The sequence below is a fragment of the Arachis hypogaea genome, chromosome 5 (genome assembly GCF_003086295.3).
Source record: "Arachis hypogaea cultivar Tifrunner chromosome 5, arahy.Tifrunner.gnm2.J5K5, whole genome shotgun sequence".
NCBI classification, from domain to species: domain Eukaryota; kingdom Viridiplantae; phylum Streptophyta; class Magnoliopsida; order Fabales; family Fabaceae; genus Arachis; species Arachis hypogaea.
The window spans coordinates 15537957-15560327 of NC_092040.1; the positions used below are offsets into that span (position 1 = coordinate 15537957).

The window sequence follows — 22371 nt, forward strand, 5'->3', positions numbered from 1 at the left end:
GTAGCTTTCTTCCAATTCAATCTCCTCTTCATTGCTTTCCAAGGTCATGTGAGGTTGTGCTTCTTCTTCTTGAATCTCCATCTCTTGATCAACCTCTTCCACGTCTTCAACTATGATATGCCTTGGAGGTTGTACACCTTCCTCAACATCAACATCAAACACCTTGGAAGGAGGCTCTATGACTTGACCTTCCCATGGAGGTTCAGCATCTCCTAAGTCTGCAACCACTTTTTCCTTTTCAATAATTGCTGCTTTGTCCAGTTGTTTAAGTATAAAATCGTACTCCTCCTTGATGATTTCTTTTCTATGACAACTCCCTTCAACTACTCCTTCATCTGCAACGGTCTCTTCTACCTTCACCTTTAGTGCCTCCTCTAGCTCCTTATGAAGTATGGATTCGCGAAGATGATCCCTTTTCTCTTGTTCCATGTCAATAGCATCATTGGGATCATGTTGCTCTTGGATTGATGGATGTGGGTGCTCTTCTAGGGAGGGTGGTGATGGGATGGAGATATCATTATGGGATTGAAAAGGAAGTGCACTAGAGCTTGAGGGTTGATTGTTGAAGGTATTCGGTGGTCTAATTTGGGCGACGAGAGCTTGTATAGCAGAGTTTAGATCGGTAAGTGCTTTCTCCATGGAAGTTAGGAGTGGATACGAGGGTTCATTATTTTGGCGAAAGGGTTCATAATAGGAACGTGGTTCTTCTTGGTAAGGGTATGGAGATGATGAATATGGAGGTGGTGGTTCATGAGAGTAATTGTTTTGGAATTGGGGTGGTTCTATGTATGGTTCGTTCGGCTCATAGTGTGGTTGGTATGGTGGATATGAATTAGGGTTATATGGGGGTGTTTGGTGGTAAGGGGCTTGTGAGTATGGTGGTTCAAAGCTATGTTGAGGAGGGGGTTTATAGGCGTATGGTGGTGGTTGTTGATAATCAAAAGAGCGCTCACCATAGCCATTATCTTGATATGCTTCTTGGAATGGCTCTTGGTCATAGTATGTTTGTGGAGGTTGTTGCCAAGAGGGTTGATCAAATCCTTGTGGCTCCTCCTATCTTTGGTTATCCCATCCTTGATGCATGTTTGATGAGCGGATAATTTGTATACTTTTTGGCATTGTTTTTAGTATGTTTTTGGTATGATATAGTTAGTTTTTAGTATATTTTTATTAGTTTTTAATTAAAATTCTCTTTTCTGGACTTTACTATGAGTTTGTGTGTTTTTCTGTGATTTCAGGTATTTTCTGGCTGAAATTGCGGGACCTGAGCAAAAATCTGATTTAGAGACCAAAAAGGACTGCAGATGCTGTTGGATTCTGACCTCCCTGCACTCGAAGTGGATTTTCTGGAGCTACAGAAGCCCAATTGGCGCGCTCTCAACGGCGTTGGAAAGTAGACATCCTGGGCTTTCCAGAAATATATGATAGTCCATACTTTGCCCAAGATTTGATGGCCCAAACCGGCGTTCAAAGTCACCTCAAGAAATCCCAGCGTTAAACGCTGGAACTGGCACCCAAATGGGAGTTAAACGCCCAAACTGGCACTAAAGCTGGTGTTTAACTCCAAGAAGAGTCTCTACACGAAATTTGCTTCATTGCTCAGCCCAAGCACACACCAAGTGGGCCCGGAAGAGGATTTTTATGTCATTTACTCATTTCTGTACACCTTAGGCTACTAGTTTCTTATAAGTAGGACCTTTTACTATTGTATTAGAGATCTTTTGATCTCTTTAGATCTTAAGAGGACTTTGGTAGCTATCTTCATGCTATCTTAGATCATTGGGAGGCTGGCCATTCGGCCATGCCTAGACCTTATGCTTATGTATTTTCAACGGTGGAGCTTCTACACACCATAGATTAAGGTGTGGAGCTCTGCTGTACCTCGAGTATTAATGCAATTACTATTGTTCTTCCATTCAATTCCGCTTGTTCTTGTTCCAAGATATCACTTGTTCTTCAACTTGATGAAGGTGATGATTGACGCCCATCACCATTCTCACTCATGAACAAAGTGACTGACAACCACTCTTGTTCTACAAGCATTTGAGGCTTGGTGAATATCTCTTGGATTCCTGATTGCACGATGCATGGTTGATCACCTGACAACCGAGTGCTCGCCTGACAAACGAGCCAACCATTCCGTGAGATCAGAGTCTTCGTGGTATAGGCAGGACCTGATGGCGGCATTCAAGAGAATCCGGAAGGTCTAAACCTTGTCTGTGGTATTCTGAGTGGGATTCAATGATTGAATGACTGTGACGTGCTTCAAACCTGTAACCTACTGGGCGTTAGTGACAGACGCAAAAGAGTGATTCTATTCCGGTAGGGGAGGGAACCAAACCGGTGATTAGCCGCACTATGACAGAGTGCATGAGCATTAGTTTTCACTGCGAGGATGGGAGGTAGCTGCTGACAACAGTGAAACCCTACACGAGCTTGCCATGGAAAGGAGTAAGAAGGATTGGATGAAGGCAGTAGGAAAGCAGAGAGACGGAAGGGAAGGCATCTTCATACGCTTATCTGAAGTTCCTACCAATGAATTACATAAGTATCTCTATCTTTACCTTTGTGTTATTTTCGTTCATCACTATATCCATTTGAGTTTGCCTGACTAAGATTTACAAGATGACCATAGCTTGCTTCAATACTAACAATCTCCGTGGGATCGACCCTTACTCACGTAAGGTTTATTACTTGGACGACCCAGTGCACTTGCTGGTTAGTTGTGCGAAGTTGTGTAATGCCATGGTATTGAGCTACCAAGTTTTTGGAGCCATTACCGGGGATTATGAGAGTTGTGAAAAAGTAATGTTCACAATTTCGCGCACCAAGTTTTTGGCGCCGTTGCCGGGGATTGTTCAAGTTTTGAGCAAGCTTTTGGTAACATCAGTGCCAAGATCCGGCAACAACATCAAGTTTTGGTGTTATTGCCCGGGATTGTTCAGGCTGGACAACTGACGGTTCATCTTGTTGCTTAGATTAGGTATTTATTTTTTCGAAATTCTTGAAGATGAGTTCTAGAGTTTCATGATGATTTGTTGAAATCTGGCTGGCTGAGAAGCCATGTCTAATCTCATTGGACCGAGGTTTCAACTTATCACCACAAGAGCTTGTTGATTTCTATCTATCTTGCTTTTGGAGCAGTGATCTGCTAAGGCTTGGCTGGCCTCTGGCCATGTCTAGTGTTTTGGACCGAAGCTTTCTCTGAAAGCTTGGCTGGCTGTGAAGCCATGTCTAATTCCTGGACCGGAGTCTTAGACTAACATTGCACTGGTTCCTGGAATTCTCATTAAGAATTTTGATATCTTTTTCCACTTAATTTTCGAAAAAAAACACAAAAAAAAATTTTACAAAATTTTAAAATCCAAAAATATTTCTTGTTTAAGTCTAGTGTCTCATCATAAGTTTGGTGTCAATTGCATGCATTCATATGTCTAAGTGATCTTCAAGATGTTCTTGATGATTTACTTGCTCTGATCTTTGAAATTCTATTGACTTGATTGTTTTGTGTGTCTCATATGCATTTCCATTTTGTTAGTGTCAGTGGTATACAAACTGCTAAGTTTGGTGTCTTGCATGCATTGTTATTTGATTCTTGTTGCATTTTGGTTTGTCCTTATTATTAAAAATCCAAAAATATTTTTAATTTGTGTCTTTTCAAGTCAATAATAAAAAGAATTGAAGATTCAGAACATACAGCAGAGGAATTGCACAGAAAAAGCTGGGCGTTCAAAACGCCGAGTGAAGAAGGACAGACTGGCGTTTAAACGCCAGCCAGGGTACCTGGTTGGGCGTTTAACGCCCAAAAGGGGTGCATTTTGGGCGTTAAACGCCAGAATGGATACCATTCTGGGAGTTTAACGCCAGGATGGCTAAAGGGGGAAGATTTTGTTTTCAAATCAATTTTTTTTCTAAGTTTTCAAAATTTCTTCCAAATCAAATCTTTTTCAAATCAATTTTTCAATCAAATCTTTTTCAAAATTAACTTCTTTCCTTTTTCAAAGAAACTTACTATCAATTAATGATTTGATTCAACATTTCAAGTATGTTACCTTTTCTGTTGAGAAAGGTTTAATGTTTGAATCATATCTTTTCTTGTTAGTCAAGTTCTTAATTTTCAAATCAAATCTTTTTAAAATGTTTTTCAAATCGTATCTTCTCAATCACATTTTTTTTAAATCAATCATATCTTCTTAACCACATCTTTTTTTTTAAAAATAGTTTTCAATCAAATCCTTTTGACTTCTAATTTCAAAATCTTTTTCAAAAATCACTTGATTTCTTTTCCATTTTCATTTTCGAAAATTAAGTAATGTTTTTCAAAAATGTTTTCAAAATTTTCCACTTAATTTTCGAAAATGACTTCCCTCCTTCTCACATCCTTCTATTTATGGACTAACACTATCCCTTAATGCAAAATTCGAACTTCATCTCCTTTGTCAAGTTCGAATTTTCCATTTCTGTCTTCTACTCTTCTTTTCCTCTGACACTTCAAGGAATCTCTATACTGTGACATAGAGGATTCCACATTTTCTTGTTCCCTTCTCTTTCTTATGAGCAGGAGCAAAGACAAAGGCATTCTTGTTGAGGCTGATCCTGACCCTGAAAGGACCTTGAAGAGAAAGCTAAGAGAAGCCAAAGCACAACTCTCTTTAGAGCACTTGAACGAACTCTTCAAGGAAGAAGAACAAATGGCAGCCGAAAACAACAACAATGCCAACAATGCAAGGAAGGTGCTGGGTGACTTTACTGCACCTACTCCCGACTTCTATGGGAGAAGCATCTCTATCCCTGCCATTGGAGCAAACAACTTTGAGCTTAAGCCTCAATTAGTTTCTCTAATGCAACAGAATTGCAAGTTTCATGGACTTCTATTGGAAGATCCTCATCAGTTTTTAGCTGAGTTCTTGCAAATCTGTGACACAGTCAAGACTAATGGGGTTGACCCTGAGGTTTACAGACTGATGCTATTCCCTTTTGCTGTAAGAGACAGAGCTAGAACATGGTTGGATTCTCAACCTAAAGAAAGCCTGGACTCTTGGGAAAAGCTAGTCAATGCCTTCTTGGCAAAGTTCTTTCCACCTCAAAAATTGAGTAAGCTTAGAGTGGAAATCCAAACCTTCAGACAGAAGGAAGGAGAATCCCTCTATGAAGCTTGGGAAAGAAACAAACAATTGATCAGAAAGTGTCCCACTGATATGCTTTCTGAATGGAGCATCATAGGTATTTTCTATGATGGTCTCTCTGAACTGTCCAAGATGTCCTTGGATAGCTCTTCTGGAGGATCTCTTCATCTGAAGAAGACGCCTACTGAAGCTCAAGAACTGATTGAAATGGTTGCAAATAACCAATTCATGTACACTTCTGAAAGAAATCCTGTGAACAATGGGACTAGTCAGAAGAAAGGAGTTCTTGAGATTGACACTCTGAATGCCATATTGGCTCAGAATAAAATATTGACCCAACAAGTCAATATGATTTCTCAAAGTCTGTCTGGAATGCAAAATGCACCAAGCAGTACTAAGGAAGCTTCATCTGAGGAAGAAGCTTATGATCCTGAGAACCCTTCAATAGAAGAGGTGAATTACATGGGAGAACCCTATGGAAACACCTATAATCCTTCATGGAGGAATCATCCAAATCTTTCATGGAAGGATCAACAGAGACCCCAACAAGGTTTCAATAACAATAATGGTGGAAGAAACAGGTTTAGCAATAGCAAGCCTTTTCCATCATCTTCTCAGCAACAGACAGAGAGTTCCAAGCAGAATAATTTTGACTTGGCAACCATGGTCTCTGATCTAATCAAAACCACTCAAAGTTTTATGACTGAAACTAGATCTTCCATTAGGAATCTGGAAGGACAAGTGGGTCAGCTGAGCAAGAAAATTACTGAACTCCCTCCAAGTACTCTTCCAAGCAACACAGAAGAAAATCCAAAAGGAGAGTGCAAGGCCATCAACATGGCCGAATTCTGGGAGGAAGAAGAGGCAGTGAATGCCACTGAGGAAGGCCTCACTGGGCGTCCACTGACCTCCAATGAGTTCCCCAATGAGGAACCTTAGGAATCTGAGGCTCAAACTGAGACCATAGAGATTCCATTGGACTTACTTCTGCCATTCATGAGCTCTGATGAGTATTCTTCTTCTGAAGAGGATGAGTATGTCACTGAAGAGCAAGTTGCTAAATACCTTGGAGCAATCATGAAGCTAAATGACAAGTTATTTGGAAATGAGACTTGGGAGGATGAACCCCCTTTGCTCACCAAAGAACTGGATAACTTGTCTAGGCAGCAATTACCTCAAAAGAGGCAGGACCCTGGGAAGTTTTCTATACCTTGTACCATAGGCACCATGACCTTCAAGAAGGCCTTGTGTGACTTAGGATCAAGCGTAAACCTCATGCCCCTCTCTGTAATGGAGAAATTAGGGATCTATGAGGTACAAGCTGCAAAAATCTCACTAGAGATGGCAGACAACTCAAGAAAACAAGCTTATGGACTTGTAGAGGATGTTTTGGTGAAGATTGAAGACCATTACATCCCTACTGATTTCATAGTCCTAGAGACTGGGAAATGCAGGGATGAATCCATCATCCTTGGCAGACCCTCCCTAGCCACAGCAAAGGCTGTGATTGATGTTGATAGAGGAGAGTTGATCATTCAAGTGAATGAAGAATCCTTGGTGTTTAAGGCCCAAGGATATACCTCTGTCATCATGGAGAGGAAGCATGAAGGGCTTCTCTCAAAACAGAGCCAAACAGAGCCCCCACAACCAAACTCTAAGTTTGGTGTTGGGAGGCCACAACCAAACTCTAAGTTTGGTGTTGAACCCCCACATTCAAACTCTAAGTTTGGTGTTGGGAGGTTCCAACACGGTTCTGAGCATTTCTGAGGCTCCATGAGAGTCCTCTGTCAAGCTAATGACAATAAAGAAGCGCTTGTTGGGAGGCAACCCAATGTTTTATAATTAATTATTTTCTTTTGTTATTTTATCTTTTTTGTAGGTTGATGATCATAAGAAGTCACAAAAACAATGAAAAAAGCAAAAACAGAATGAAAAACAGGAAGAAAAACAGCACACCCTGGAGGAAGATGCTGCTGGCGTTCAAACGCCAGTAAGCCTAGCAGTTGGGCGTTTAACGCCCAGTCTGGCACCCTTCTGGGCGTTTAACGCCAGAAAGGGGCACCAGACTGGCGTTAAACGCCAGTAAAGGGCAAGAACCTGGCGTTAAACGCCAGGAATGGGCACCAGCCCGGCGTTTAACGCCAGAAATGGCTCAAAACGTGGATTTTGATGCCATTTGGTGCAAGGATGCCTTTTCCTTGACACCACAGGATCTGTGGACCCCACAGGACCCTACCATCACTCTCTCTCTTCTTCCCCCATTCACCAATCACCTCAACACCTCTTCCCCAAAAACCCCTCACCTATCAAATCCCATCTTTCTCTTCACCACTCACATCCATCCTTCATAAACCCCCACCAACCTCACCCTTCAAATTCAAACCACTTTCCCTCCCAAACCCACCCATCATGGCCGAACCCTTTACCCCCTCTCTCCTATATATACCCTTCTTCAACCCTTCATTTTCACACAACCTAAACACCACTTCTCCCCCTCTTTGGCCGAACACACCACCATCTCCCTCATCCTCATTTCTTCTTCTTCTACTCTCTTCTTTCTTCTTTTGCTCGAGGACGAGCAAACATTTTAAGTTTGGTGTGGTAAAAGCGTTGCTTTTTCGTTTTTCCATAACCATTATGGCATCCAAGGCCGGAGAAACCTCTAAAAAGAGGAAAGGGAAGGCAAAAGCTTCCACCTCCGAGTCATGGGAGATGGATAGACTTATCTCAAGGGTGCATCAAGACCACTTCTATGAAGTTGTGGCCTTGAAGAAGGTGATCCCCGAGGTCCCTTTTTCACTAAAAAAGGGTGAATATCTGGAGATCCGCCATCAGATCCGAAGAAGAGGTTGGGACGTTCTTACCAACCCCATTCAACAAGTCGGAATCTTGATGGTTCAAGAGTTCTATGCCAATGCATGGATCACCAAGAACCATGACCAAAGTGTGAACCCGAATCCAAAGAATTATCTTACTATGGTTCGGGGGAAATACTTGGATTTTAGTCCGGAGAGCGTGAGGGTGGCGTTCAACTTGCCTATGATGCAAGGAGATGAACATCCTTACACTAGAAGGGTCAACTTTGATCAAAGGTTGGACCAAGTCCTCACAGTTATATGTGAAGAGGGCGCACAATGGAAGCAAGATTCAAGAGGAAAGCCGGTTCAATTGAGAAGGCATGACCTCAAGCCCGTGGCTAGAGGATGGTTAGAGTTCATACAACGCTCAATCATCCCCACTAGCAACCGGTCCGAAGTTACCATAGACCGGGCCATCATGATCCATAGCATCATGATTGGAGAAGAAGTAGAAGTTCATGAGGTTATAGCCCAAGAACTCTATAAAGTGGTGGACAAGACCTCCACCTTGGCAAGGTTAGCCTTTCCTCATCTCATTTGTCACCTCTGTTATTCAGTTGGAGTTGACATAGAGGGAAACATCCCCATTGATGAGGACAAGCCCATCACCAAGAAAAGGATGGAGTACACAAGAGATCCCACTCATCATGAAATCCCTGAAATTCCTCAAGGGATGAATTTTCCTCCACAAAACTATTGGGAGCAACTACACACCTCCCTAGGAGAGTTGAGTTCCAACATGGGACAACTAAGGGTGGAGCATCAAGAACACTCCATCATCCTTCATGAGATTAGAGAAGATCAAAGAATCATGAGGGAGGAGCAACAAAGACAAGGAAGAGACATTGAGGAGCTCAAGCACTCCATAGGATCTTCAAGAGCAAGAAAGAGCCGCCATCACTAAGGTGGACCCGTTCTTTGATTTCCTTGTTATTTGTTCTTCTGTTTTTTGAAAATTTATGCTTATGTTTATCCATGTTTGTGTCTTGTGATCATTAATGTCTTAGTGTCTATGCCTTAAAGTTATGAATGTCCTATGAATCCATCACCTTTCTTGAATAAAAATGTGCTTAATTGAAAAAGGAAGAATTGCATGAATTTTGAATTTTATAGCAGTTTAATTATTTTGATGTGGTGGCAATATTTTTGTTCTCTGAATGTATGCTTAAACAGTGCATATATATCTTGAATTTGTGGTTCATGAATGCTGGCTCTTGAAAGAATGATGAAAAAGGAGACATGTTACTGAGGATCTGAAAAATCATAAAAATGATTCTTGAAGCAAGAAAAAGCTATTAAAAAAAATCGAAAAAAAAAGAAAAAGAAAAAGAAAAACGAAAAAAATAGAGAATAAAGAATTGTGATCCAAGGCAAGTAAGAGTGTGCTTAAGAACCCTTGACACCTCTAATTGGGGACTTTAGCAAAGCTGAGTCACAATCTGAAAAGGTTCACCCAATTATGTGTCTGTGGCATGTATGTATCCGGTGGTAATACTGGAAGACAGAGTGCTTTGGGCCACAGCCAAGACTCAATAAATAGCTATGTTCAAGAATCATCATACTTCACTAAGAGAATCATTAGCACTATCTGGACTCTGAGTTCCTAAAGAAGCCAACCATTCTGAATTTCAAAGGATAGAGTGAGATGCCAAAACTATTCAGAAGCAAAAAGTTAAAAGCCCCGCTCATCTAATTAATACTGATCTTCACAGATGTTTTTGGAATTCATTGCATATTCTCTTCTTTTTATCTTATTTGATTTTCAGTTGCTTGGGGACAAGCAACAATTTAAGTTTGGTGTTGTGATGAGCGGATAATTTGTATACTTTTTGGCATTGTTTTTAGTATGTTTTTGGTATGATATAGTTAGTTTTTAGTATATTTTTATTAGTTTTTAATTAAAATTCTCTTTTCTGGACTTTACTATGAGTTTGTGTATTTTTCTGTGATTTCAGGTATTTTCTGGCTGAAATTGAGGGACCTGAGCAAAAATCTGATTTAGAGACCAAAAAGGACTGCAGATGCTGTTGGATTCTGACCTCCCTGCACTCGAAGTGGATTTTCTGGAGCTACAGAAGCCCAATTGGCGCGCTCTCAACGGCGTTGGAAAGTAGACATCCTGGGCTTTCCAGCAATATATGATAGTCCATACTTTGCCCAAGATTTGATGGCCCAAACCGGCGTTAAAAGTCACCTCAAGAAATCCCAGCGTTAAACGCTGGAACTGGCACCCAAATGGGAGTTAAACGCCCAAACTGGCACTAAAGCTGGTGTTTAACTCCAAGAAGAGTCTCTACACGAAATTTGCTTCATTGCTCAGCCCAAGCACACACCAAGTGGGCCCGGAAGAGGATTTTTATGTCATTTACTCATTTCTGTACACCTTAGGCTACTAGTTTCTTATAAGTAGGACCTTTTACTATTGTATTAGAGATCTTTTGATCACTTTAGATCTTAAGAGGACTTTGGTAGCTATCTTCATGCTATCTTAGATCATTGGGAGGCTGGCCATTCGGCCATGCCTAGACCTTATGCTTATGTATTTTCAACGGTGGAGCTTCTACACACCATAGATTAAGGTGTGGAGCTCTGCTGTACCTCGAGTATTAATGCAATTACTATTGTTCTTCCATTCAATTCCGCTTGTTCTTGTTCCAAGATATCACTTGTTCTTCAACTTGATGAAGGTGATGATTGACGCCCATCACCATTCTCACTCATGAACAAAGTGACTGACAACCACTCTTGTTCTACAAGCATTTGAGGCTTGGTGAATATCTCTTGGATTCCTGATTGCACGATGCATGGTTGATCGCTTGACAACTGAGTGCTCGCCTGACAAACGAGCCAACCATTCCGTGAGATCAGAGTCTTCGTGGTATAGGCAGGACCTGATGGCGGCATTCAAGAGAATCCGGAAGGTCTAAACCTTGTTTGTGGTATTCTGAGTGGGATTCAATGATTGAATGACTGTGACGTGCTTCAAACCTGTAACCTACTGGGCGTTAGTGACAGACGCAAAAGAGTGATTCTATTCCGGTAGGGGAGGGAACCAAACCGGTGATTAGCCGCACTGTGACAGAGTGCATGAGCATTAGTTTTCACTGCGAGGATGGGAGGTAGCTGCTGACAACAGTGAAACCCTACACGAGCTTGCCATGGAAAGGAGTAAGAAGGATTGGATGAAGGCAGTAGGAAAGCAGAGAGACGGAAGGGAAGGCATCTTCATACGCTTATCTGAAGTTCCTACCAATGAATTACATAAGTATCTCTATCTTTACCTTTGTGTTATTTTCGTTCATCACTATATCCATTTGAGTTTGCCTGACTAAGATTTACAAGATGACCATAGCTTGCTTCAATACTAACAATCTCCGTGGGATCGACCCTTACTCACGTAAGGTTTATTACTTGGACGACCCAGTGCACTTGCTGGTTAGTTGTGCGAAGTTGTGTAATGCCATGGTATTGAGCTACCAAGTTTTTGGAGCCATTACCGGGGATTATGAGAGTTGTGAAAAAGTAATGTTCAAAATTTCGCGCACCAATGTTCTCGTTGTAATCTCCTCTCCCTGCAACATAATTGTAACCAGACTCATAGCCAAAGTTGTGAGAGTTCATGGTAGCTAAAGGAAATAAAAACTAATAAAAATTAATGAAAATAAACTCCTAAAACTAGAAATACTAACAACAATATAAGATAAAAATTTGAAAAAGGTTTAAATTTTGAAAAGGTTTGATTTTTAAAATTTTAAATTTAAATTTTGAAATTTGAATTTTGAATTTTGGAATTTAAATATCAAAAATTGAAATTTGATTTTTGAAATAAGATAAGATAAGATTTTGAAAAAGATATGACTTTTGAAAAAGATTTGAATTTTGAAATTTAAAACTAAGATAAGAAAAGATAAAAAATTTTAAAATAAAAATCTGAATTTTTTTTGTAATTTTAGAAAAAAAATCAATTAAAGTAAAGAGGAAAGATATTTTTGAAATTAATGAGGAAAGAGAAAAACAATAAAATGACACCAAACCTAGAATTTTTAGATCAAAGCAAAAAAACAAACAATAAAAATATTTACAATAACCAAGAATAAGGCACACGTTTGCAATTCCCCAGCAACGGCGCCATTTTGACGATCGGGCTTTCTATCGGTAAAGAAATTTAAAAATGTAATCGCGTTGTAAGTATAGCTTCTAAACCAACAGAGAATCCTTTTGTACAAAAGTTTTGTTTGTCACTTAAGCAAACCCAATAAAAATAAATAACCGAAGTATTCAAACCTCGGGTCGTCTTCTCAAGGAATTGCAGGGAGGTGTGTTTTATTATTGGTTATGGAAAACAGTATTTTTAGGTTTTTGAAATAAGGAACAAGTAATTTAAATGACAAGAAAAATAAATTAATAATTAAGAAAAGCTCTTGGCAAGGTATGAGAACTGGAATTCCTATCCTAGTTATCCTTATCAGGTGTGATGAGAATTGGGTTTTAACCCCACTTGGTCAGCCTTTACTAAACAAAGGAAGGTCAAGTGGACTAATTAGCTTGATCCTTAAGTCCTAGTCAATCCTTATGGCAGGACTAGCTTTAGAGTGATCCAGATCAATCAGTAATTCCAATTTCAATCAACAGCTGAGTTTGATAAGTCAAGTGTCTCCAATTAATCAACCAAAGCTAAGAATGTAAAAAGCTAAATAAAATCATAGATCTGAAATACCTCAAATTGAATTAATAAAAGGAAATCAATCCAAACATAAAGAGTTCATAAACCGAATTGAGAAAATAAGTAAAAGGAACATTGAACTTGAAAATTGAGAGGAAGAAATCCTAATTCCTTTAAGAGGAATCCTAATCCTAAATCCTAAGAGAGATGAGAGAATCTCTCTCTCTAAAAACTACATCTAAAAACCTAAAATTGTGAATTGTATGTCTCTCTTGAATGGATGCATTCCCCCACTTTATAGCCTCTAATATGTGTTTTCTGGGTCGAGAACTGGGCTAGAAACAGCTCAGAAATTGCTGATTGCGAATTCTATCACGCTGATTTTTGTCACTACGACGTGTCTGCGTGGAGCACACGTTCGCATCGCCTAGCTGTATGGCCACTATAGGAAATTATATATCATTTTGAAGCCCCGGACATTAGCTTTCCAACGCAACTAGAACCGCCTCATTTGGACCTCTATAGCTCAAGTTATGATCGATTTAGTGCGAGAGGGTTAGGCTGACAGCTTTGCAGTTCCTTCAATTTCTTGTATTCCTTCTACTTTTGCATGCTTCCTTTTCGTTCTCCAAGCCATTCCTTTCTTGTAATCTCTAAAATCACTTAACACACATATCAAGGCATCGAATGGTAATAAGAGAGGATTAAACATAGCAAAATTAAGACCAAAGAAACATATTTTCAATCATAGCACAAAATCCAAAAGGAAAAAGTAAAACCATGCAATTAGTATGAATAAGTGAGTAAAGAATTGATATAAACCACTCAATCGAGCACAAGATAAACCATAAAATAGTGGTTTATCAGCGTTCCATTGGATCTTCAAGAGGAAGAACTAGCCGCCATCACTGAGGTGGACCCGTTCTTTGATTTCCTTGTTCTTATTTTTCTGTTTTTTGATTTTTATGCTTTATGTGTTATCTATGTTTGTGTCTTCACTACATGATCAGTAGTATCTATGTCTTAAGGCTATGAATAATTCCATGAATCATTCACCTTTCTTAAATGAAAAATGTGCCTAATTACAAAAGAATAAGAAGTACATGAATTTCAAATTTTATCTTGAAATTAGTTTAATTATTTTGATGTGGTGGCAATACTTTTTGTTTTCTGAATGAATTCTTGAACAGTGCATATTTTTTATAGTGAAGTTTATGAATGTTAAAATTGTTGGCTCTTGAAAGAATGATGAACAAAGAGAAATGTTATTGATAATTTGAAAAATCATGAAATTGATTCTTGAAGCTAGAAAAAGCAGTGAAAAAAAAATTTTGGCGAAAAAAAAGGAAAAAGAAAGAAAAAGAAAAAGCAAGCAAAAAAAGCCAACAGCCCTTTAAACGAAAAGGCAAGGATAAAAGGGATCCAAGGCCTTGAGAATCAGTGGATAGGAGGGCCTAAAGGAATAAAATCCTAGCCTAAGCGGCTGAATCAAGCTGTCCCTAACCATGTGCTTGTGGCATGCAGGTCCAAGTGAAAAGCTTGAGACTGAGTGGTTAAAGTCGTGATCCAAAGCAAAAGAGTGTGCTCAAGAACTCTGGACACCTCTAACTGGGGACTTTAGCTAAGCTGAGTCACAATCTGAAAAGGTTCACCCAATTATGTGTCTGTGGCATTTATGTATCCGATGGTAATACTGGAAAACAAAGTGCTTAGGGTCACAGCCAAGACTAAAAAAGTAGATGTGTTCAAGAATCAACGCATTGAACTAAGAGAATCAATAACACTATCTAAAATTCTGAGTTCCTATAGATGCCAATCATTCTGAATTTCAAAGGATAAAGTGAGATGCCAAAACTGTTCAGAAGCAAAAGCTACTAGCCCCACTCATCAAATTGGGACTAAATTTCATTGATATTGTGAGATTCATTATATATTCTTTTCTTTTTATTCTATTTAGTTTTCAGTTGCTTGGGGACAAGCAACAATTTAAGTTTGGTGTTGTGATGAGCGGATAATTTATATGCTTTTTAGCATTGTTTTTAGGCAGTTTTTAGTATGATTTAGTTAGTTTTTAGTATATAATTATTAGTTTTTATGCAAAATTTACATTTTTGGACTTTACTATGAGTTTGTGTGTTTTTCTGTGATTTTAGGTATTTTCTGGCTGAAATTGAGGGACTTGAGCAAAAATATGATTCAGAGGCTGAAAAAGGACTGCAGATGCTGTTGGATTCTGACCTCCTTGCACTTAAAATGGATTTTCTGGAGCTATAGAAGCCCAATTGGCGTGCTTTAAATTGCATTGGAAAGTAGACAATTTGGGCTTTCCAGAAAAGAATAATAGTCCATACTTTGCTCGAGATTTGATAGCCCAAACTGGCGTTTCAAGTCAGCATAAAAATTCTAGCGTAAAACGCCCAAACTGGCATAAAAGCTGGAGTTAAACACCCAAACTGGCACCAGAGCTGGAATTTAACTCCAAGAAAAGCCTATGCATGTGAAAGCTTCAATGATCAGCCCAAGCACACACCAAGTGGGCCCCAAAAGTGGATTTCTGCATCATTTACTTATTTCTGTAAACCCTATGTTACTAGTTCTCTATAAATAGGACCTTTTACTATTGTATTTTTATCTTTTTGATCATCTGTGATCTTTTGATCATTCTGATCTTGGGATCAGGTCTTTGAACTTTTTTTTGTTTGTTTCATGCTATTTGGGAGATGGCCATGCCTAGACCTTGTTCTTATGTATTTTTAACGGTGGAGTTTCTACACACCATAGATTAAGGTGTGGAGCTCTGCTGTTCCTCATGAATCAAAATGCAATTACTACTATTTTCTATTCAATTCAAGCTTATTCCTGTTCTAAGATATTCACTCATACTTCAACCTAGTGGATGTGATGATCCGTGACACTCATCATTATCCTCCCTTATGAACGTGTGCCTGACAACCACCTCCGTTCTATCTGCGAGAGCTTGAGTGTGTATCTCTTGGCCTCCTTGTTCACGACGCACGGCTGCCTCTCCTGACAATAGAGCTTCCATTCCGTGAGATCAAAGTCTTCGTGGTATAAGCTAGAATCAAATGGACAACATTCTTGAGATCCAGAAAGTCTAAACCTTGTCTGTGGTATTCCGAGGACACTGAATCTGAGGGTACAAATTACTATTCTTTCATCACTACAAACTCAGTGTGTGGCTGGCGTGCCTAGGAAGTGGCACACTGAGCCAACTTTCCTGCAAACAAGCCAGGATGACCTCTTCACCTTCGAAAGACCATAACTTGATCTAGAGAGGTTCAAATGATGTGATTTCAATGGATTTAGAAAGCTGACTTCCAGAGCATTCCAATGATATATAATAGTCTATAGTGAACGTTCAGTTTAGGCCCTGAACGACCCCATCTTTCAATGTTGCAGGCCTTCATTAGCTCAAAGTGTCACCAACGTGCCACTTCAATGACACTCCACATTAGGCCACTTCTAGTACCTTAATTCCTTTATTTATTCTTCAATGTTTCAAGCCTCCAAGAAGAGAATCAAAACTTTGCAAGCCCAACACAATTTCATCCAAGTCAAGCCACAATTAACAATTAATCAAGGTCACAAGAATCATCTAGAAGTAGTTAGAAACTTTTTATTTAATTGTAATTTGAATTTTATTTGAATTTGTAATTTAGGATAGCTTATAAATAAGGTCTTAGTTTCATAAAAAAAACACCACTTGGAGAGGAGTCTTCAGACTCTCTCCTCACTGTCATTCTCTTCTCCTCTACCATTTTCTTTCATATCTATTTTGTAGTTTTCTTTAGTTATGAGTTTCTAATTCTCTTAACTGGGAAAGAGAGCTCTATTACAATTCAATGGATTAATTTGATTTCTTTTTAATCTTCAATTCTTCTTTTGTTATTTCTTTAGAAAGAATATTCGTTTTTCATTTTAATGATTCAAATTCTATTGTAAGACAAATTGAACTAATTGAATTCTATAGGAGCCTTGGGAAAGGAATCATAGAATTAATGGTTGAATTTTATTCTCACAATGGTTATGAATTTGGATTTGGAATTGATACGTGACACATAATCAACCTACAACATGATTCATGAAATTGTGTGGCTCTAAATCAGAGACCAATCTTCATCTCTTCTCATGAACAATTAGATCAAGGAATTGGCAATTGCTCAAGTTAAGAGGGATTGAATTGCCAAGGGATTCAAATTCAATCACTTATGATTTGCCAGGAGATCAATGATTGTATGATTAAAGAGGAGATGAGAGCTATTGATCCTGAGAATGCTATATCTCTTGATTCCAATGTTCTTTTTATTCTTAATTCTTGCTATTTACTTTTCTCGTTATTTACATTCTTGCAATTTAATTTTCAACACTTTACATTTCCCTCATATACTTTCTTGTTCTTTATTGCTTTTATTTAATTTGATGTCATTTACATTTCTTGTTGCTTATCATCTCAATATGAATTGTCTAACTAGACTAATTAATTAACTATTACTTGCTTAATTCGTTAATCATCGTGGGATCAACACTCACTCATCGTGAGTTTATTACTTGATACGACCCGGTGCACTTGCCGGTAGTTCTACGGAATGTGATTTAAAAATTTCGTATCAAGTTTTTGGCGCCGTTGCCAGGGATTAATTGTGATTAAAAAATTACCGGTTAATTAGTTACCTAGTTTAGATATTTTTTTCTTTCTTTGTTCTAGTATTTTATTTGCTTTTAATTCTTTCTTTTCTTCTTGTCACTAACTATTTGTGTTATTGTCTCACTAAAAATTCCTCAATTGTGACATGGGAGATTCTAATTTCTTTTAGTGATTGTAAGCATTTTTCAAGTAAGAATGGGGTTTACATCACTCTTTTGTCTATCAAATTACATGGGATATTTCTCACTACCACAAAGTGATTCAAGTTACTATGGTAATGGTGGTTGGGAATATCAAGAACAAGGAATGATGGAGTTTGAGCAATCAAACGTAGGATACTTTCCAAGGCCACAACATAAGTCATACTCCAATGAATGGAGCAATTATTCTAATGGTGGTTAGAAAAGTCATTACCAAAGAGATTTCAATGAGCCACATCCCATTCAGCAAGAGACATCATCTATGAATATATTTATGCAAAATTTTTCAACCTCATCTTCTAATTTTTCATACCAAAATTCTTCACCACTTGAGTATGCTTCAGCACAAAACTTCTTCCAAAATCTATATAATTCAATTCCGCAACCACAAAATTCATTTCACTATACACAAATCTAATTCCAAAATCTACAAAATTCATTTCACAACTCACAAAACTCATTCCATACCTCTCAAAACAACTTCATCGCAACCCTCACATATCCACAAGAAATCACCATCAGAAAAATTGAAGTGCATTTAGGACAAATTGCAAAACACTTAGCAAAATCAACCAATATCTTTCTAAGTGAAATGGAGAACACCCCAAGAGAAGAATGCAAGGTCATGAATGGAGTAATGCTTATCAAGGAAGATGAAGACCAAATTGTGGGTTCGAGGAATTGGAAGAGCAAGAAAAAGAAGCCCCTGTACCAATTGAAATTCCAATGAAAATGGAGGTTGTGGAGGCATACAAGCCTAGGATCCCAAATTCTGAGAGGCTGTTAGAGGTGACAAAGGAGCATGCAAGCTCACTCCCACAAGAAGCAATGCAAAATTGGTGCACAAAAATTACACTCACACTATGTAATTTCGCACAACTAACCAGCAAGTGCACTGGGTCGTCCAAGTAATACCTTACGTGAGTAAGGGTCGAATCCCACGGAGATTGTTGGCTTGAAGCAAGCTATTGTTATCTTATTATTCTTAGTCAGGATACCAATAGGGTTCTTTAGTTTCAATTGTAAAAAAAATGAAAGGGGATAAAATAAGTAATTGTTACTCAATAATGGAGAATATGTTGGAGTTCTGGAGATGCTTTGTCTTCTGAATTCCTGTAACATAATGCTTTCTCACTTTCAAACATGCAAGGCTCCTTCCATGGCAAGCTGTATGTAGGGCGTCACCGTTGTCAATGGCTACTTTCCATCCTCTCAGTGAAAATGGTCCAAATGCTCTGTCACAGCACGGCTAATCATCTGTCGGTTCTTGATCATGTCGGAATAGGATCCACTGATCCTTTTGCATCTGTCACTATGCCCAACACTCACGAGTTTGAAGCTCGTCATAGTCATCCAATCCCTGAATCCTACTCGGAATACGATAGACAAGGTTTAGACTTCTGGATTCTCAAGGATGCTGCCAATGGATTCTAGCTTATACCACGAAGATTCTAATTAAGGAATTTAAGAGATACTCATTCAATCTGATGTAGAATAGAGGTGTTTATCAGGCACACGTTCATGGGTTGAGAATGGTGATGAGTGTCACGGATCATCACATCCATCACAGTTAAGTACGAATCAACATCTTAGATAGAAACAAGCGTGTTTGAATGGAAAATAGAAATCATTGCATTAATTCATCGAGACGCTACAGAGCTCCTCACCCTCAACAATGGAGTTTAGAGACTCATGCCGGCAAAAAGTACAAAGTTCAGATCTAAAATGTCATGAGATATAAAATAAGTCTCTAAAAGTTGTTTTTAATACTAAACTGGTAACCTAGGTTTACAAAAAATGAGTAAACTAAGATAGATGGTGCAGAAATCCACTTCTGGGGCCCACTTGGTGTGTGCTGGGGCTGAGACTTGAGCTTCTCACATGCCTGGGCTGTTTCTGGAGTTAAACGCCAGGTTGTAACCTGTTTCTGGCGTTTAACTCCAACTTGCAACCTGTTTCTGGCGCTGAACGCCAGAAGCAACATGGAACTGGCGTTAAACACCAGTTTACGTCATTTATCTTTGCGCAAAGTATGGACTATTATATATTGCTGGAAAGCCCTGGATGTCTGCTTTCCAACCCAATTAAGAGCGCGTCAATTGGACTCCTGTAGCTCCAAAAAATCCATTCTGAGTGCAGGGAGGTCAGAATCCAACAGCATCAGCAGTCCTTTTTCAGCCTAAATCAGATTTTTGCTCAGCTCCCTCAATTTCAGCCAGAAAATACCTGAAATCATAGAAAAACACACAAACTCATAGTAAAGTCTAGAAATATGAATTTTGCCTAAAAACTAATAGAAATATACTAAAAACTAACTAAAATATACTAAAAACTATATGAAATTACCCCCAAAAAGCGTATAAAATATCCGCTCATCACAACACCAAACTTAAACTATTGCTTGTCCTCAAGCAACTGGATAAATAAAATAGGATAAAAAGAAATCAAGAAGCAATAATATCTCAGAGTTTTAAGTGAAGCTCTGATTCTAACTAGATGAGTGGTGGACGAAATTTTGATCCATATTCTTTTGTACTTGTATGAAATCATTATTGTGGCTCCAGTTGAATTCACAACTCCGTTCAACTAACCAACAAGTGTACTGGGTCGTCCAAGTAATAAACCTTACGTGAGTAAGGGTTGATCCCACAGAGATTGTTAGTATGAAGCAAGCTATGGTTACCTTATAAATCTCAGTTAGGCAGATTAAATTTGTTTATGGTTTCTAAAATTAATAATAAAAAAAGAAAATAAAAAGGGATAGAAATACTTATGTAAATCAATAGTGAGAATTTCAGATAGGTGCATGGAGATGCTGTGCTCCTCTTGAAACTCTGCTTCACTACTCACTCTTCCTTCAATCCTTCTTACTCCTTTCCATGGCAAGCTGTATGTAGGGCATCACCATCATCGGTGGCTACTTTCAATCCTCTCGGGAAAATGGTCCTATGCGCTGTCACTGCACGGCTAATCGTTTGGAGGCATCACCCATGGTTGATGGCTACATCCCGTCCTCTCAGTGAAAACGTTCCTATGCTCTGTCACAGCACGGCTAATCATCTGTCGGTTCTCAATCAGGTTGGAATAGAATCCATTGATTCTTTTGCGTTTGTCACTAACGCCCAGCCTTCAGGAGTTTGAAGCTCGTCACAGTCATTCAATACCGGAATCCTACTCGGAATACCACAGACAAGGTTAGACTTTCCGGATTCCCAGGATCCTACTCAGAATACCACTAACAAGGTGAGACTTTCCGGATCCTCATGAATGCCGCCATCTATCTAGCTTATACCACGAAGATTCTGTTGGGGAATCTAAGAGATATGCGCCCGGCCTAAGGTAGAACGGAAGTGGTTGTCAATCACGCGCGTTCATAGGTGAGAATGATGATGAGTGTCACGGATCATCACATTCATCAAGTTAAGTATAACGTATATCTTGGAATAAGAATAAAAGAGAATTGAATAAAAAGTAATAGTGATTGTATTGAAACTCGAGGTACAGCAGAGCTCCACACCCTTAATCTATGGTGTGCAGAAACTCCACTGTTGAAAATACATAAGTAAAAGGTTTAGGCATGGCCGAATGGCCAGCCCCCTTGAGTGATCAAGAGACCGAATAATCAAAGGCTAAACAGTCAAGAGATTAAACTGTCAAAAGATGTCTAATACAATAGTAACTTATCCTATTTATACTAGACTAGCTACTAGGGTTTACATGAGTAAGTAATTGATGCATAAATCCACTTCCGGGACCCACTTAGTGTATGCTTGGGCTGAGCTTGATCTATCCACGAGCTGAGGCTTTTCTTGGAGTTGAACTCCAAGTTATGACGTGTTTTGGGCGTTCAAGTCCGGATCATGACGTTTTTCTGGCATTTAACTCCAGACAGCAGCATGTACGTGGCGTTCAACGCCAAGTTACGTCATCAATTTCCGAACACAGTATGAACTATTATATATTGCTGGAAAGCTCTGGATGGCTACTTTCCAACGCCGTTGAGAGCGCGCCAATTGGAGTTCTTTAGCTCCAGAAAATCCATTTCGAGTGCAGGGAGGTCAGATTCCAACAGCATCAGCAGTCCTTTTGTCAGCCTTTTTCTGAGTTTTGTTCAAGTCCCTCAATTTCAGCCAGAATTTACCTGAAATCACAGAAAAACACACAAACTCATAGTAAAGTCCAGAAATGTGAATTTAACATAAAAACTAATGAAAACATCCCTAAAAGTAGCTCAAACTTACTAAAAACTACCTAAAAACAATGCCAAAAAGCGTATAAATTATCCGCTCATCACAACACCAAACTTAAATTGTTGCTTGTCCCCAAGCAACTGAAAATCAATTAGGATAAAAAGAAGAGAATATACTATAAATTCCATAATATCAATGAATATTAATTATAATTAGATGAGCGGGACTTGTAGTTTTTTGCTTCTGAACAGTTTTGGCATCTCACTTTTTCCTTTGAAGTTCAGCGTGATTGGCGTCTCTGGGAACTTAGAATTTCGGATAGTGTTATTGACTTTCCTAATTAACCATGTTGATTCTTGAACACAGCTACTTATGAGTCTTGGCCGTGGCCCTAAGCACTTTGTTTTCCAGTATTACCACCGGATACATAAATGCCACAGACACATAACTGGGTGAACCTTTTCAGATTGTGACTCAGCTTTGCTAGAGTCCCCAGTTAGTGGTGTCCAGAGCTCTTAAGCACACTCTTTTTGCTTTGGATCACGACTTTAACCACTCAGTCTCAAGCTTTTCACTTGGACCTTCATGACACAAGCACATGGTTAGGGACAGCTTGATTTAGCCGCTTAGGCCTGGATTTAATTTCCTTGGGCCCTCCTATCCATTGA

The 22371-nt window shown here is 39.0% G+C and overlaps 1 non-coding gene across 1 annotated transcript; it reads right to left on the reverse strand.

Moving 5' to 3' along the window:
- Nucleotides 1–5096: 5096 nt before the first annotated feature.
- On the reverse strand, nucleotides 5097–5204 carry LOC112804589 (small nucleolar RNA R71). The gene has a single exon (XR_003203200.1). It is a non-coding gene; the product is annotated as a small nucleolar RNA R71 (small nucleolar RNA).
- Nucleotides 5205–22371: the final 17167 nt, after the last annotated feature.